Source organism: Ranitomeya imitator, chromosome 3 (genome assembly GCF_032444005.1).
Source record: "Ranitomeya imitator isolate aRanImi1 chromosome 3, aRanImi1.pri, whole genome shotgun sequence".
Taxonomy (NCBI): domain Eukaryota; kingdom Metazoa; phylum Chordata; class Amphibia; order Anura; family Dendrobatidae; genus Ranitomeya; species Ranitomeya imitator.
The window spans coordinates 825,160,374-825,173,480 of NC_091284.1; the positions used below are offsets into that span (position 1 = coordinate 825,160,374).

A 13,107-nucleotide genomic window follows, 5' to 3' on the forward strand; every position below is an offset into this window, starting at 1 on the left:
CCATATAGTGCTGTGTGCCATTCAGTACTGCCCCTTAGCTGCCATATAGTGCTCTGTGTGCCATTCAGTACTGCCCCATAGCTGCCATATAGTGCTGTGTGCCGTTCAGTACTGCCCCATAGCTGCCATATAGTGCTGTGTGCCGTTCAGTACTGCCCCATAGCTGCCATATAGTGCTCTGCACCGTTCATTATTGCCCCATAGCTGCCATATAGTGCTGTGTGCCATTCAGTACTGCCCCTTAGCTGCCATATAGTGCTCTGTGTGCCATTCAGTACTGCCCCATAGCTGCCATATAGTGCTGTGTGCCGTTCAGTACTGCCCCATAGCTGCCATATAGTGCTGTGTGCCGTTCAGTACTGCCCCATAGCTGCCATATAGTGCTCTGCACCGTTCATTATTGCCCCATAGCTGCCATATAGTGCTGTGTGCCATTCAGTACTGCCCCTTAGCTGCCATATAGTGCTCTGTGTGCCATTCAGTACTGCCCCATAGCTGCCATATAGTGCTGTGTGCCGTTCAGTACTGCCCCATAGCTGCCATATAGTGCTGTGTGCCATTCAGTACTGCCCCTTAGCTGCCATATAGTGCTGTGTGCCGTTCAGTACTGCCCCTTAGCTGCCATATAGTGCTGTGTGCCGTTCAGTACTGCCCCTTAGCTGCCATATAGTGCTCTGTGTGCCATTCATTACTGCCCCATAGCTGCCATATAGTGCTGTGTGCCTTTCAGTACTGCCCCATAGCTGCCATATAGTGCTGTGTGCCATTCAGTACTGCCCCTTAGCTGCCATATAGTGCTGTGTGCCGTTCAGTACTGCCCCATAGCTGTCATATAGTGCTGTGTGCCGTTCAGTACTGCCCCATAGCTGCCATATAGTGCTGTGTGCCGTTCAGTACTGCCCCATAGCTGTCATATAGTGCTGTGTGCCGTTCAGTACTGCCCCATAGCTGCCATATAGTGCTGTGTGCCGTTCAGTACTGCCCCATAGCTGCCATATAGTGCTGTGTGCCGTTCAGTACTGCCCCATAGCTGCCATATAGTGCTGTGTGCCATTCAGTACTGCCCCTTAGCTGCCATATAGTGCTCTGTGTGCCATTCAGTACTGCCCCATAGCTGCCATATAGTGCTGTGTGCCGTTCAGTACTGCCCCATAGCTGCCATATAGTGCTGTGTGCCTTTCAGTACTGCCCCATAGCTGCCATATAGTGCTGTGTGCCGTTCAGTACTGCCCCATAGCTGCCATATAGTGCTGTGTGCCGTTCAGTACTGCCCCATAGCTGCCATATACTGCTGTGCGCCGTTTAGTACTGCCCCATAGCTGCCATATAGTGCTGTGTGCCGTTTAGTACTGCCCCATAGCTGCCATATACTGCTGTGCGCCGTTTAGTACTGCCCCATAGCTGTGCCATAGAAAGCTCTGCCATGGCCGCTGCTGCTGCTGCAATAAAAAAAAAAAAAAGCCATACTCACCTCTCTTGCTTGCAGCTCTCAGCGTCCGGTCCCGGCGTCTCTCCGCACTGACTGATCAGGCAGAGGGCGCCGCGCACACTATATGCGTCATCGCGCCCTCTGACCTGAACAGTCAGAGCGGAGCGACGCTGGGAAGATGGAGCGACGCCCGGCGGCTGGAACGTGGACAGGTGAATATTACATACTTACCTGCTCCCGGCGTCCCGCTCCCTCTGCCTGTCCCACGGTCTTCGGTGCCGCAGCCTCTTCCTCTATCAGCGGTCACCGGCACCACTGATTAGAGAAATGAATATGCAGCTCCACCCCTATGGGAGGTGGAGCCGCCTATTCATTTTTCTAATGAGCGGTCCCACGTGACCGCTGAAGAGGGAAGAAGCTGCAGCACAGAAGACCGTGGGACGGCAGGGGGAGTGTCAGGATCGCTGGGACTAGGTAAGTATGCCACAGCGCCCTCTCCCCCTCACCCGCCGACCCCTACCGTGACTCGAGTATAAGCCGAGAGGGGCACTTTCAGCCCAAAATTTTGGGCTGAAAATCTCGGCTTATACTCGAGTATATATGGTAGTTCTCATGCTTCGCACTGACGAGGGTCAACAGCCCGAAACACCGTGTCTGCGAATTGAGATACTAATTTGGCTTTTATCCTAAGTCATATTGCACGACTCGTTAAAGGGTTGATTGTGACTTGTAGGATCGCTACTTCCAATAGGTGGCGCTATAGAGTTCAAGTCCTCTGTTTCTCAGAAGAGGCAATTTGCATATTTTTTTCCCTACTAATTTAATGCACTGAGCCTGAGAAGTGTGGTGGAGACCCAAGACGTCTTTGTGCCCAATAGTCTGCAAATGTGTTAAAGGGAATCTGTCACCCAAAAAATCGTATATGAGCTAAACCCACCGGCATCAGGGGCTTATCTCATTCTGTAATACTGTAGATAAGACCCTATGTATCCTGAAAGATGAGAAAGAGGTTAGATTATACTCACCCAAGGTGGTCCGATCCGATGGGCGTCGCGGTCCGGGGCCTCCCATCTTCATAGGATGACGTCCACTCCTTGTCTTCCTGCCGCGGCTCTGGCGCAGGCGTACTTTGTCTGCCCTGTTAACCCCTTAGTGACAGAGCCAATTTGGTACTTAATGACCGGGCCAATTTTTGCAATTCTGACCACTGTCACTTTATGAGGTTATAACTCTGGAACGCTTCAACGGATCCCGCTGATTCTGAGATTGTTTTTTCGTGACATATTGTACTTCATGTTAGTGGTAACATTTCTTCGATATTACTTGCGATTATTTATGAAAAAACGGAAATATGGCGAAAATTTTGCAATTTTCAAACTTTGTATTTTTATGCCCTTAAATCAGAGAGATATGTCACGAAACATAGTTAATAAATAACATTTCCCACATGTCTACTTTACATCAGCACAATTTTGGAAACAAAATTTTTTTTTGTTAGGGAGTTATAAGGGTTAAAAGTTGACCAGCAATTTCTCATTTTTACAACACCATTTTTTTTAGGGACCACATCACATTTGAAGTCATTTTGAGGGGTCTATATGATAGAAAATACCCAAGTGTCACACCATTCTAAAAACTACACCCCTCAAGGTTCTCAAAAACACATTCAAGAAGTTTATTAACCCTTTACGTGCTTCACAGGAACTGAAACAATGTGTAAGGAAAAAATGAACATTTAACTTTTTTTGCAAACATCTTAATTCAGAACCATTTTTTTTATTTTCACAAGTGTAAAAACAGAAATGTAACCATAAATTTTGTTATGCAATTTCTCCTGAATACGCCAATACCCCATATGTGAGGGTAAACCACTTTTTGCTCGCACCGCAGAACTTGGAAGTGAAGGAGCGCCGTTTGACTTTTTCAATGCAGAATTGGCTGGAATTGAGATCGGACGCCATGTCACGTTTAGAGAGCCCCTGATGTGCCTAAACAGTGGAAACCCCCCACAAGTGACACCATTTTGGAAACTAGACCCCTTAAGGAACTTATCTAGATGTGTGGTGAGCACTTTGAACCCCCATGTGCTTCACAGAAGTTTATAATGTAGAGCCGTGAAAAAAAAATCGCATTTTTTCTACAAAAATGATCTTTTTGCCCACAAATTTTTATTTTCACAAGGGTAACAGGAGAAATTAGACCACAAAAGTTGTTGTGCAATTTCTCCTGAGTACGCTGATACCCAATATGTGGGGGTAAACCACTGTTTGGGCGCACCGCAGAGCTTGGAAGAGAAGGAGTGCCGTTTTACTTTTTCAATGTAGAATTGGCTGGAATTGAGATTGGACGCCATGTCGCGTTTGGAGAGCCCCTGATGTGCCTAAACAGTGGAACCCCCCACAACTGACACCATCTTGGAAACTAGACCCCTTAAGGAACTTATCTAGATGTGTGGTGAGCACTTTGAACCTCCATGTGCTTCACAGAAGTTTATAACAAAGAGCCGTGAAAAAAAAAAAATCGCATTTTTTCTACAAAAATGATCTTTTTGCCCACAAATTTTTATTTTCACAAGGGTAACAGGAGAAATTAGACCACTAAAGTTGTTGTGCAATTTCTCCTGAGTACGTCGATACCCAATATGTGGGGGTAAACCACTGTTTGGGCGCACCGCAGAGCTTGGAAGAGAAAGAGTGCTGTTTTACTTTTTCAATGTAGAATTGGCTGGAATTGAGATCGGACGCCATGTCGCGTTTGGAGAGCCCCTGATGTACCTAAACAGTAGAAATCCCCCACAAGTGACCCCATTTTGGAAACTAGACCCCCCATGGAACTTATCTAGATGTGTGGTGAGAACTTTGAATGCCCAAGTGCTTCACAGAAGTTTAGAATGCAGAGTCGTGAAAATAAAAAATATTTTTTTTTCCACAAAAAAGATATTGTAGCCCCCAAGTTTTTATTTTCACAAGGGTAACAGGAGAAATTGGACTGCAATAGTTGTTGTCCAATTTATCCCGAGTACGCTGATGCACCATATGTGGGGGTAAACCACTGTTTGGGCACACGGCAGAGCTCGGAAGGGAAGGAGCGCCTTTTTGGAATGCAGACTTTGATAGAATGGTCTGTGGGCATTATGTTGCGATTGCAGAGCCCCTGATGTACCTAAACTGTAGTAATCCCCCACAAGTGACCCCATTTTGGAAACTAGACCCCCCAAGGAACTTATCTAGATGTGTGGTGAGAACTTTGAATGCCCAAGTGCTTCACAGAAGTTTAGAATGCAGAGTCGTGAAAATAAAAAATATTTTTTTTTCCACAAAAAAGATATTGTAGCCCCCAAGTTTTTATTTTCACAAGGGTAACAAGAGAAATTGGACCCCAGAAGTTGTTGTCCAATTTATCCCGAGTACGCTGATGCCCCATATGTGGGGGTAACCCACTGTTTGGGCGCACGGCAGAGATCAGAAGGGAGGGAGCACCATTTGACTTTTTGAGCGCAAAATTGGCTGTCGTGTTTGGAGACCCCCTGATGTAACTAAACAGTGGAAACCCCCCAATTCTAGCTCCAACCCTAACCCCAACACACCCCTAACCCTAATCCCAACCTGATCCATAATCCTAATCACTAACCCTAACCATAATCACAACCCTTACCCCAAAACAACCCTAATGTCAACCCTAACCATAACCCTAATCAAAACCCTAAATCCAACACACCCCTAATCCTAATCTCAACCCTAACCTCAAACCTAACCCTAATCCCAATACACCCCTAATCACAAGCCTAACCCTAACCCTAATCACAACCCTAACCTTAACCCTAATCCCAAACCTAACCCTAATTCCAAGCGTAACCCTAATGCCAACCTTAACCCTAATACCAACCGTAATCCAAACCCTAACCCTAATCCCAGCTCTAACCCTAACTTTAGCCCCAACCCTAGCCCTAACTTTAGCCCCAACCCTAACCCTAGCCCTAAGGCTACTTTCACACTTGCGTCGTTTGGCATCCGTCGCAATCCGTCGTTTTGGACAAAAAACGGATCCTGCAAATGTGCCCGCAGGATGCGTTTTTTGCCCATAGACTTGTATTGCCGACGGATCGTGACGGATGGCCACACGTCGCGTCCGTCGTGCACTGGATCAGTTGTGTTTTGGCGAACCGTCGGCACAAAAAAACGTTCAATGAAACGTTTTTTTGTACGTCGCATCCGCCATTTCTGACCGCACATGCGTGGCCGTAACTCCGCCCCCTCCTCCCCAGGACATAGATTGGGCAGCGGATGCGTTGAAAAACTACAGCCGCTGCCCATGTTGTGCACAATTTTCACAACGTGCGTCGGTATGTCGGGCCGACGCATTGCGACGGCCCCGTACCGACGTAAGTGTGAAAGAAGCCTAACCCTAAATTTAGCCCCAACCCTAACCCTAAATTTAGCCCCAACCCTAACCCTAAATTTAGCCCTAACCCTAGCCCTAGCCCTAACCCTAGCCCTAACCCTAGCCCTAGCCCTAGCCCTACCCCTAACCCTAGCCCTAACCCTAGCCCTAACCCTACCCCTAACCCTAACCCTAACCCTACCCCTAACCCTAACCCTACCCCTAGCCCTAACCCTAACCCTACCCCTAACCCTAGCCCTAACCCTAGCCCTAACCCTAGCCTTAACCCTACCCCTAACCCTACCCCTACCCCTAACTCTACCCCTAAATTTAGCCCCAACTGCTGTTCTCCTGCCGGCCAGCAGATGGAGACAGATGGCGGGCGCACTGCGCATGCGCCCGCCATTTTCTTTTGCCGGCGGCCAGGAGGAGCAGCAGGAGGATCCAGGGACGCAGGTGAGTATTGTAGGGTCCCCGAATCCCCCTATTTCTCTGTCCTCTGATGTGCGATCACATCAGAGGACAGAGAATTACACTTTACTTTTTTTTTTTTTTTTTTGCGGTCGCCGGTAAACAGTTAATTACCGGCGATCGCAAAACAGGGGTCGGTAAAACCGACCCCGATCATACTCTTTGGGGTCTCGGCTACCCCCGGCAGCCGACACCCCAAAGATTCTCGCGGGGCCGGCCGGCGGGCGCACTGCGCATGTGCCCTTCCATTTTTAAGATGGCGGCGCCCACCGGGAGCCACGAGGAGCACCGGGGGAGATAGGTGAGTATTGGGGGCCACCTGGGACCCCTTTTCTCTGTCCTCCGATGTGCGATCACATCGGAGGACAGAGAAATTAAAAAGAGATCACTTTTTTTTTTTTTTGCGATCGCCGATAAACGGTTAATTACTGGCGATCGCAAATGCGGGGAGGGTAAAAAAAAACCCCGAATCATGTTCTCTGGGGTCTTGGCTACCCCCGGCAGCCGAGACCCCGGAGAAAATCCGACTCTGGGGGGCGCTATTTACTTTTTCCACAGCGCCGTTAATTAACGGCGCTGTGGTTTAAGTACCCTTAGCGGCCGCCGTTAAAAGGCGTATCGGCGGTCGCTAAGGGGTTAAGGGAAGCGTAGAGTCCTGCAGTGCGCAGGCGCCGGGAAAGGTCAGAGAGGCCCAGCACCTGCGCACTGCAGTACTTTGCTCTGCGCTCAACAGGGAGGTAAAGTACTCCTGCACCGGAGCCGCAGCGTGAAGATAAGAAGAGGACGTCATCGTAAGAAGATGGGAGGCCCCGAACCGGACCGCGACGCCCATCGGACAGCACCGCCCCTGGGCGAGTATAATCTAACCTGTATTTCTCATCTTTCAGGTAACATTGAGGGCTTATCTACAGCATTACAGAATGCATTACAGAATGCTGGAGAGAAGCCCCTGATACCGGTGGGTTGGGTTTTTTGGGTTGATGGATTCCCTATAAGTCACTGTGTGAAACAAAAGGAAGACTACAGAGGGCAGTTACCATTTACATTTATTGTCTTTGTTTTTCTGTTGTTTATAGTAAATTGTATTCTGATACTAAAGAGAAAACACAACAAGACCCAGACAAATAGTGAATGATAAACAGATTGTGGTGATAATGTCATTAACGTACCAGCACCCCATAGTGAACTAACAACAGAAACAACCATGTATAGTACATACCCTCCAGGAGGCAAATGTGGCAACAAGAGGTGAATTATAGTAGTTATATTCTTGTACATGGTGCAGTATTATAGTATTTATATTCTTGTACATGGTGCAGTATTATAGTAGTTATATTCTTGTACATAGGGGCAGTATTATAGTAGTTATATTCTTGTACATAGGGGCAGTATTATAGTAGTTATATTCTTGTACATAGAGGCAGTATTATAGTAGTTATATTCTTGTACATAGGGGGCAGTATTATAGTAGTTATATTCTTGTATAGGGGCAGTATTATTCTAGTTATATTTTTGGACATAGGAGCAGTATTATAGTAGTTATATTCTTGTACATAGGAGCAGTATTATAGTAGTTATATTCTTGTACATAGGAGCAGTATTATAGTAGTTATATTACTGTACATAGGGGCAGTATTATAGTAGTTATATTCTTGTACATAGGAGCAGTATTATAGTAGTTATATTCCTGTACATAGGAGCAGTATTATAGTAGTTATATTCTTGTACATAGGGGGCAGTATTATAGTAGTTATATTCTTGTACATAGGGGCAGTATTAGTTATATTCTTGTACATAGGGGCAGTATTATAGTAGTTATATTCTTGTACATCGGGGCAGTATTATAGTAGTTATATTCTTGTACATAGGAGCAGTATTATAGTAGTTATATTCCTGTATATAGGATGCAGTATTATAGTAGTTATATTCTTGTACATAGGGGGCAGTATTATAGTAGTTATATTCTTGTATAGGGGCAGTATTATTGTAGTTATATTCTTGGACATAGGAGCAGTATTATAGTAGTTATATTCTTGGACATAGGAGCAGTATTATAGTAGTTATATTCTTGTACATAGGGGCAGTATTATAGTAGATATATTCTTGGACATAGAAGCAGTATTATAGTAGTTATATTCTTGAACATAGGAGCAGTATTATAGTAGTTATATTCTTTTATATAGGGGCAGTATTATAATAGTTATATTCTTGTACATAGGAGCAGTATTATAATAGTTATATTCTTGTACATAGGAGCAGTATTATAGTAGTTATATTCTTGTACATAGGGGAAGTATTATAGTAGTTATATTCTTGTACATAGGGGCAGTATTATAGCAGTTATATTCTTGTACATAGGAGCAGTATTATAGCAGATATATTCTTTTACATAGGGAGCAGTATTATAGTAGTTATATTCTTGTACATAGGGGGCAGTATTATAGTAGTTATATTCTTGTACATAGGGGCAGTATTATAATAGTTACATTCTTGTACATAGGGGCAGTATTATAGTAGTTATATTCTTGTACATAGGAGCAGTATTATAGTAGTTATATTCTTGTACATAGGGGCAGTATTATTGTAGTTATATTCTTGGACATAGGAGCAGTATTATAGTAGTTATATTCTTGTATATAGGAGCAGTATTATAGTAGGTATATTCTTGTACATAGGGACAGTATTATAGTAGATATATTCTTGGACATAGAAGCAGTATTATAGTAGTTATATTCTTGGACATAGGAGCAGTATTATTGTAGTTATATTCTTGGACATAGGAGCAGTATTATAGTAGTTATATTCTTTTATATAGGGGCAGTATTATAATAGTTATATTCTTGTACATAGGAGCAGTATTATAATAGTTATATTCTTGTACATAGGAGCAGTATTATAGTAGTTATATTCTTGTACATAGGGGCAGTATTATAGTATTTATATTCTTGTACATAGGAGCAGTATTATAGTAGTTATATTCTTTTACATAGAGAGCAGTATTATAGTAGTTATATTCTTGTACATAGGGGCAGTATTATAGTAGTTATATTCTTGTACATAGGGGCAGTATTATAGTATATTCCTGTATATAGGTGTTAGGATTAGTTCCATTTACTCCTGTGCTTTTGTCACATCCTGTAGTCAAATACTTTTTCTGAGATCTTTGATATACTTTGCCTTGCTATCTTGTTGCCCCTATCTTGTCCCTTGCCCCCTGCTGTCTATGTAGAGAGCTGTCATTGTGCTGTATGTTTGCTGCATGCCTGCAGTCTCACCCAGTCACTCCCAGCTTCTCCTCCTCCCACCCACAGTCTTTTACTAGGTATTCATTCTGGTGAGAGGAGGAGGACGAGCCTGGGCCAGCAGTGAGTGTCAGTCAGTCCATGCTTCTCCTCTAGACTTTGTATCCAGGGTTCAGGGACACTTTCCTGGGAAGACATGTAGTCTGCTGAAGTCTGAGAAGAGAGTTAAGAACCCTGCCGTGGATCTTTCTGGGGTAAGTCTGGGGCTGGTGTGTATGTGAGGGTCTCTGATACAATTTGGTTGGTGGTGGTGGCTCTCGTTACGGAATGTATTGGATTTTTCTCAGCTCCTTTAAGAATGCACAGAGGTTAGGTGTGTATTAGATGTGTAATTGTTGTGGGACTACAAGTCCCATCGTGTTATTCTAATTCTCGGTGAGGTCTTAATGTTACATTTCTGATTTACAAGAAATGCCGAACATATCCGCCTCTCGACACATCTTGTCTCATTAATATTTCATGTTTCAGAAATCCTTAAAAGCAGAAAAACTTACCTTAAAGACAAGTAAAATCAATTAAAATTTGGTAATGAAGCAAAATAAATGACGCCTCACTGTCCATTTTAAACCGCTATCCTGATGTATCTAAGATGAGTTATATATATATATATATATATATATATATATCTGTGAAGTGGACGTTCCCATAATTATAGCTTATAATCTGATGTGGACGGTATTTTTTAATGTCCCAACCCCACTCTCATCCCGTACAAAGCAAATGATACCGATATACAAACTGCAAAAGGCTAAATCCTCCCATAGGAAAAGGTTATAAATCAGCAGAGGGACAAGTGTAAGCAAGACGTGCCCCCCAGACTGGGGCTATCCTGTCCTAAAAAGTCCAAATCAGAAATATAATAAAAAAGAAAAGGCGAATAAACACCGCTGTAAACAACAATACACATCAGCAATTTCTGTGATTGCTGAGGGGGTCCGACCACTGGAAGCTTTACCGATCACAAGAACGAAAGTCCTAATTCCCCTTTGTGAAATGGTGCAGTAGTGAGCATGCGCGACCATAGCTCCATTTACCACCTATAGTAGTGGTGGTCACACGTGCTCAATACAGCTCCATTCACACAGAGTCTTGGGTGTGCTGTCCTCAGGGCAAGTGCGAGTCAAACATTTATCAGCTTTTTTGTAGATAGGTGACATACAGTATATACACCTCTGATTCCAATGCATTATTTTTATATATATTCTGGAGCAGTTACTGCCAGCTCTGCAATAACAAAAGGAAGTACTAGCTCCCAGCACAAATCGTTTATACAGGGAAAATTGGGCGCCCATTACAGGTAATATATGGCTTCAGGGGTGCGGTTTACAGAGCAAGAGGAGCAGAGCTATTAAATTTTAGATTTTTAATCCAGAAAGATAGGTAGAGTATTTTTTTTAAGTAAGGAAAGATGATTCAAAATGGGAACAAAACAATGCAGCATATACAATCACATAGAGTAAAAGGGATGGCAAAAGAAAACTACTACACCTGATGTCACAAAAATGACTCAGAGCTTAGCCGAGGGAGGTACTCCTTAGGAAAAGGGTTAGAAATACTGCAAGCTATAGCTTACAGGACTGGCAAAATTTTAGAGTTTTATGACATCCCTAACTTTCAGTATATCTTTGCCCCTGGAGGTCCCAGGCAGTAGATATTGTTGTTATGTTTCTTTTGCTATTTTACCTTTCTATAGAGAATAAACATGGCCTGGATAGCATCATCTATCAGAGCGATATTAAGTTGGAGGGGTTAGAATGGTTTTTCAGTGATGTGAGTGAATATGTTATGTTCGTCCCTTCACTACGATGCTGAAAATATTTTTCCACTAAATATCGGATTGATGCGAATCCCAATTTTCTTTACTGATCACTAGGATTAAAAGGTCTTCAAAAAATCCTTGGAACACAGTAAGCCCCTGTACTACTCCACATCGAATAAACAAATCCCAGTCTGGGTGGCTGGTTTCCAGAGTAGATCTCCAGTTTTAATTACCTGGCCTCTGCAGGAAATCCCCACTTCAATGAAGGTTTATGTGTAAACTATTTCTCATTTCCCCAGTTATAATTAGCTTCCTACTTCTACTGTTATAATTAATCCCATATGTTCAATGTGAAATCCTACTTCAATGGAGGTTGAAGTGTCAGCTTCTTCTCACTTCCCCAGTTATAATTAATACCATATATTTAATGTGATTGCGATATGTCACCTCTCAGGAGATCTCTTCATGGATTTAAATTTTTCTCTATCACAGCATGCATTCGCAGAAGTTTAAAATGTGTATTATCCAGCTTAGTTGCCAGAACTTTATCAGTCAGTTTTTGTATTGATCTTTTTAATCAATGATCACAGTTGCCGCTTCCTGTCACAGTACAAAAGTATAGCTTCCTGCAGGATAAGTTATTTCCCGCTCATTTGTAGCTGTGTGACAGCTAATAGATATAAAAAAAATTCAGAACTTTTAGAAAATGTAAAAATTAAAAGCTTTTGGGTCTGGGTGACTTTGGATGTATGCCTTCATAGACCTTAAAATAAAATGGAATGCAAGCTGAAAGGTGATGTGTAGAACCAGTTGCAGCCAGAACAGACTGATTTTTTCTTAGAAGTCAAAAACAATATATTGACATTCAATAAGTTTTTTTTTTAGTACACTTTTTTAGCAGCATTAGGGTACCGCTATGGGTACGATGTACATGCCTAGTCAGGCTAATTTATTCATTGAGAACATTTTCCATTCTTCCACAGCTGGAAGCAGGCATAGTGCGCTGGAAAAATTACAATGATGATATACAATTATTGTAAGAGATGTTGGCACCCGAATTGAAGGGATTTACATATAAGATGTATATATTCAATCTTCACATTTTTAACAGGTTCAAACATGTGACCCTAAAATCCGGTCTCTCTGGTAATCCTCTGTATAATTTTGCCCTTTTACAAACAGTCACGTGATTACGTCAACTCCTTAATTTCTTTAGTTATCAGTGGTAAAGACTACCAGCCCCTTACAGAATACATGGCCAGTGGCTAAAATAATAATGAATCAGGTAACTAAAGTACCACCTTTTCCTGGCTCTTTAGATGGAGTGGTTATGGCTTTTCCCATGATCACGTGACAGTCGGAGGAAACGGCAGAATGGTTCAGTAGATTACCATAGTGACCCTCTATAAGTGGTAGACTGAAATTGTACTTTTTAAACTGGAAAATAAAAGTTGTGAGATAATTTTTAACTTGAATGGTAAGGTGCCATTTATTTTGCATCTCGGTTGTGTATTATTTGGCTTTGTTGCCAGTGTTGGTTTTTAATTATTGTTTTTATGCTTTTCTAGACTATTGAGATATTAATCAATAATGTGGACATCTCAAAAGCCGGAGATTTTACTTTTGCATGTACTGATAATTAGTATCTGTAAACATTTTCATTAATGCACAATGTACTTTATAACAAACAGCTTCTAAAGGTGAGCTATTATTCTCTTAGGCTATGTGTCCACTTTCAGGAAAGTGTGCAGAATTTTCCTGAGCAA

General features: G+C 42.9%; 1 protein-coding gene across 1 annotated transcript in view; it reads left to right on the top strand.

Annotated features, from left to right (window-relative positions):
* The first annotated feature begins 9,596 nt into the window (after positions 1–9,596).
* The window catches only part of LOC138671326 (P2Y purinoceptor 2-like), an 82,650-nt gene continuing 79,139 nt past the window's right edge, over positions 9,597–13,107 (top strand). Inside the window, exon 1 of the mRNA XM_069759418.1 lies at positions 9,597–9,776. The gene's annotated coding sequence lies outside the window, so the exon portion shown is untranslated. The remainder of the gene's footprint in view (positions 9,777–13,107) is intronic.